The following is a 5,541-nucleotide window of genomic DNA, read 5'->3' as shown; positions in this document are numbered from 1 at the left end:
CGCTTCCTCAGTGCGCATGCGCTGCACAGCGTTAGGGCGGTGCGCACGGCCCTGCCTTCTGGGTGGGGCTGAGGGGGTGTGTTCCGTCCCGCACTGCGCATGCGCCGCAACCACGCGGGGGTTCCGCACGCGAGGGTTCCGCACGCGGGAGGAGGCAGGGCGTGTTCTGAGGACACGTCTCTGTGTGCGCATGCGCTTTGCGCAGCAGATGCTGCCCTCCTCGCGCATGCGTACGTGCTGCGCAGAGCGCTGAGGGTGCGCATGCGCTGGGGGGAACGAGCTTCTGGGCAGCGGTGTGTGCATAGCAACATTATGGACCCCCCACCCAGGGCGTGGGACCTCTTCCCAGTATGGAACCATCACCAGGATGGGGGCACCATCCCAGAACGGACCCTTACTGCACCAGTATGGGGACACCCATCCCAGTACAGACCCTTCATGCACCAGTATGGAGACACCCATCCCAGTACAGACCCTTCCTACACCAGTATGGGGGCACCCATCCCGGAACGGACCCTTCCTGCACCACTACGGGGACACCCATCCCAGTATGGACCCTTCCTGCACCATTATTGGGGCACCCATCCCAGTACAGACCCTTCCTACACCAGTATGGGGGCACCCATCCCGGAACGGACCCTTCCTGCACCACTACGGGGACACCCATCCCAGTATGGACCCTTCCTGCACCATTACTGGGGCACCCATCCCAGTATGGACCCTTCCTGCACCAGTATGGGGGCACCCATCCCAGTATGGACCCTTCCTGCACCAGTATGGGGGCACCCATCCCAGTATGGACCCTTCCTGCACCAGTATGGGGGCACCCATCCCAGTATGGACCCTTCCTGCACCAGTACGGGGACACCCATCCCAGTATGAGCCCCCAGACTGCTGTAGGTTCACCACTCCCACTGTGAGGCAATGCAAAACCATGAACGCTTGTGCAAAACACTCAAGTCTGCGTGCACTCTTGCAGGGCTGTGCATGCTCATGCAATACCGTGCATCCTAGTGCAAGGTCGTGCATGCTTGTGCAGGGCTGTGCGTGTCCATGCAATGCTCTGGCCGTGCTGCAGGGCCGTGCAAGCCCTGCACTCTCTGTCCTGCGCTGCAGGCTCACTAGATGTCGCCTCACCCAGCGCACAGCGGCTCCTGTACCGCTCTATGCACAGATGTGCGCCCTCTGCTAAAAGCTCGACTCCAGGCTTCCCCCCTCCCCGAGCTCAGAGCTGCTGCTCCCAACACGGGGATTTGCTGCGGAGGGTTTGGAGGGGAAAAGCACCGCTGCAGACAAATTACCCCAAAACGCAGCGTTTAAGGGGGAAATTGCCTCTCACTGGCAGTTCTAAGGTTCATAGGGTTTCTCATGCTACTGCAGAAATTCACATTTCCCAGCTGTCCCTTCCTTCTCCTGCATCGTCCCTTAGGGTTTATTTCCGCACTGATGGGGGTGCTGATCCATCTGCATCGATTTATTGGGATTTTCGGGGCTTTGCACTCTGGATGCACAGATAATAGGGGGAAAATCCAACCTCCCCACTCCCCCGTTCCCCAGTTACAAATGGATGCATAGGAGCACACAATTGGTTTGGGGGGGGGGGAGAACACAGAATCAAACCAGCTCTTTCATCCCCCTCACCCCAAGCCCTGCATCTCTGGGACAGAAGCAGAAAAAGAAATGAATCTTTGGGGTCAGCTGATGCTCACATAACCCCAAAGAGCCTCCGCTGTGATCTCCCAGGTTTTTTGCTGCCCCAACAAATGTGTGGGCTCAATGGGAAACCAAATTCCTTCCCTTCGTAATCACTCAAACCATAAAAATCAAATTTATGGCAAGAAAATATTTGTACCAACTCTGCGTTGCTTAATGGATCATTTGTTCTCTTCCTCCTGAGAGCAAAACGCCGGCGTGAGGGAGGCTCCCTGCCTTGCAGTCCGCACTAATTGCTCCCCTAATTGGGTGAGTTGCTCATATCCCATCACCCTCAAGTGAACAGAGGATGGATGGGCTTTGCACAGGGCATTTTGGGGAGGGGGTGGGGAGAGGGAAGCCTTCACTGAGCCACTAAGGGGGGGCTGAAAGGTGAGCTTAGCCCTGTAGCAGACAATGAAGAATCCCCACAGGAAGAAAGAAGCTGCACTGAAAGTTATGGGTGAGAAACCTCAATGTGAGGTCCTGTCTGGGGGGTGCCAAACACCGTGAAGTCGTGTTAGGGGACAGGTGTCCTGGTGTAATCCCTTTTGTTCCAGTTTTAAAGGCGTTTTCCCTTCAAAGCCAGTCTGGGTGTAGGGGACAAGTCTATCCCAATAGTATGAGAGCCATCCCCGTCCTTGTCCCTACCTCTATCTCAGTCCCAATCCTCGTCCCCATCCCTATCACCATCCCTAACCCCTTCCCATCCCCATCCCTATCTCTATCCTTATCTCTACCCCTATCCCTATCCTTATCCCTATTCCTATCTCCATCCCTATCCATTTTCCTTCCCCCATCCCTATCACCATCCCCGTCTGTCTCCTCTACCACAACACTCTCCTCATTCCCTGAAAAAGTTTTATACGACCCAATTGTCTCTAATGAACTCTCATTTCTTCCCAGATCTTTTTTTTTTCTTTCTTTTTTTCCCCACTGATTGGTCTCATTAAATCAATTTGAAAACATTCAGCAAAACACTTTCCCCACACAAATTAAAGCTGCTGAACTCGATGAGCGCAGCTGCAGGGCGGTGATTGCTGTCTGCTGTGCCGCCCGCGCTTGGGTTCAGTTTCTCTGGGGAGTTTGGGTTTAGGGGACATTTGGTAAACCCTGGAACATCACGAGGGGACTTTCTCGATGCCTTTCTTGTCGCTTTATAAAATGTTGCTGGACAGGTTTTGGAGGATGGAAAAGGAGAAGCTGACAAATATCTGGAGGTTTTCAGAGCAGGGCTGTAAGGTGCCCAGAACACTGAGAGGTCTGGGTTGGGGCTGCAGTGAGCTGAAATGGCTCAGCTCGAACCCCTGTGCTCCAGGTTTGATTTACATCATCAAGAAGGGGATCTGGGGTGGCTGAGATCAGTACTTATGATGATCAATACTTATGGCTGATTGCACAGTCCCAGATACCTCCAGGACATGCAGGGCAGCCACACCCCACCTGCAGGTCCCTGACTTCCAGTCATGTGAGGGCTTTGCATGGGCTCAGTTCATGTGCAGGATGTGGAGCCCCAACTACGACGGCGGTGAGCAGAGAGTCCAAACAAAGTGGGGGCTGCAAACAGCCCTGACTGCCGGGAGCCCACACTGATCCTTGTGCTTGGAGTTGTGCTTGGGCACTTGCAGATGCTTCTGTCTCTGGTCTGGAGGAAGGGGATGAATCAGCTCTCCTTCTGCCCTTAATCTGATCTAGGCATCAGAAAAATCCATGAACTCTCCAAGAGATGCAATCAGGGAGAGGAACTGCAGTCTGCAGTGGCAGCTCTTCTGAGTGTAAACCTAAAAATGGGAGAGGATGGAGACCAGCTCTGCAGATGCTGCAGGCACATAAATGAAATGAATTTCATTTGCCAGGTGATGAATGCTCCTAGTACACGGTGGATTGTTACTTAGAACTCCGGAAGGGAAGCAGCCTCTGAAGCACTGCCAGCTCTGTGGACAGAGCCATGTGACACCTGAGCTTCCAGAAGCCACCAGAGCAAAGGTGAAACTCTGCAAGGATACCTGGGTGTCCTCAAGAGCTGTTATAACGGCAAGATGATTTGCCCAGGACTTCTGGAGGGCACTTTTGTACTGGTAGAATTTGCTCTGTCTGGTAAGCAGCTAGGAGGGAAGGCCAGGAGGAAGCAAAACTGCACGCCCCACTGCGCCTTCTAGAGTGTCTGTCTCTCCAAAAATGCAAGGCAGCAGAACCCCAAAAGCTCAAAGCAGAACCAGCAGCAGCTGCCCAGAAGGCCCTGGCAGTGCATGGGGCTCCCCACAAGGCTCAGGTGCGGAGCAGCACGGGCAGAAGCTGGGCCGAAACGGGGGGGTGCCGCGCTGCCGCCTCCTGGGGTCCCCGGGCCGGGCAGCCACGTGCAATTTCCCGCCAGCCCACACCACGCCCATAGTGGGCGGGGCTTAGCGCATTTCTCGCCTTACATGGCAACGGTAGGCGGTGTCAGGGCGACTCCACCCCTTAGAGGGCGTGGCCTAGGAGGCGTCGCGTTGTCATTGGTGGGATGAGCGGGGGCGTGGCCGGAGGGAGGGGGCGTGGCCGAGGGAGGGGCGGGACGCGGAGCCGGCGGTTCCCGTCAAAAGGCGGCTCCGGGGCGGAGGGGGTGGCAGCGCTGGGAGTGCAGGTAATGGGCTGTGGGGACTGGGGAGGGTGGGCTCCGAGTGCTGCGTGTGGTGGGAGCAGCCTCGTGTCGGTGCCGGAGCGTGGGGGAGGAGGTCGCAGTTCTGGTGGTTGCTGGGGGGCTTCTATAGGGGCTTCTTCGTTACGGGGGGGATCCCCTCGTGCTTCCTATGGTTACAGGGGCCCGCAGTCACCCCATGGTGCTCTCAGAGCTTGGGGGTTCTGTACTGCTGTGTGCTTGTGTTGTGTTGCCTCCCAGTCTCTCTGCTCTTGCTTTGGGGGGTGCTCTGTCCTCCCAGATCTGTCCCCCTGAAGCACTGTGCACCCCTGCCTAGTTTAGGGTCCCATGTGATCCCCTTTACCTCCTCGTTGTGAGCTCTGCCCCACTTTCTTCCAAGGGGGTGCTAAGGATTCCCCTCTTCCCCAGTGGGGCTCATTAGGCTGGGGGGGATCCTGCCCCTTCTAGCCATCCCTCTGGGTGTTGCTTTTAACTAGAAGTGTGGGTCAGAGTCCCCCTCACTGTCGGGTTCAGCTGGAGCCATGGGGTGTCTGAGCAGAGGTGGGTAGATAAGGTTGTATTGGAAGGCTTCATTTCCCCCCCCCAAGTTTGTCTGATTTTCACTACTCTGGGCTGCTTCCCCCTTCCATGCATTGAGGACTGGGGGAGGCACTCTTATATCCCATGCTGACATAAAGCCCCTTCCCCAGCTTTGCATCTCTCTGTTCTGAGCGTCCCTGTTGTGTGCTGTCACTCCAGTTCCTGTGCCCTGTCCCCAAGTCCCCTTCTCTCTGGGTACCTGTTTTGTGTTTTAGAGCTTTCAGCTTCTTTTCACAACAACGTGCTGCTCTCTGACTCAGCTCAGAGCCTGATGAATGACCAGCCTTAAAGAGCACCTTCAGTTTAATTGCCCAATTGGGTGTTTTTTGTTGTTTTGGGTTATTTTTTGGAGGGATATGTGGAGACCACCTCTGCCAGGTGGGATCATAAGCACAGTAAATGCACTGGGTTGTAATTTCCCGGTGACTTCTTTGGCTGCCTGTGTCCACGTTGGATGTGACAGCTGTGACTCTTCAAGATCCCAGAGCAAGGAAAAGGAAAGCACTGGGGATTTACGTGAGGACGAGGGGGGGATTTTCCCTACAGCAAGCAGCGCCAGGGCATCTGAAAGAGCCTGGGGGGGGGGGGCACCTGGAAGAGGGGCAGGGGGTGGGGGCTGCTGTAGGGTATCT

The 5,541-nt window shown here is 55.7% G+C and overlaps 1 protein-coding gene across 1 annotated transcript in view; it reads left to right on the top strand.

Moving 5' to 3' along the window:
* The first annotated feature begins 4,256 nt into the window (after positions 1 to 4,256).
* The window catches only part of VDR (vitamin D receptor), a 31,429-nt gene continuing 30,144 nt past the window's right edge, over positions 4,257 to 5,541 (top strand). The window contains exon 1 of the mRNA XM_010726813.3: positions 4,257 to 4,315. The gene's annotated coding sequence lies outside the window, so the exon portion shown is untranslated. The remainder of the gene's footprint in view (positions 4,316 to 5,541) is intronic.

The sequence above is a fragment of the Meleagris gallopavo genome, unplaced genomic scaffold (assembly GCF_000146605.3).
Source record: "Meleagris gallopavo isolate NT-WF06-2002-E0010 breed Aviagen turkey brand Nicholas breeding stock unplaced genomic scaffold, Turkey_5.1 ChrUn_random_7180001856830, whole genome shotgun sequence".
NCBI classification, from domain to species: domain Eukaryota; kingdom Metazoa; phylum Chordata; class Aves; order Galliformes; family Phasianidae; genus Meleagris; species Meleagris gallopavo.
This window is presented reverse-complemented; position numbering and strand designations above follow the sequence as displayed.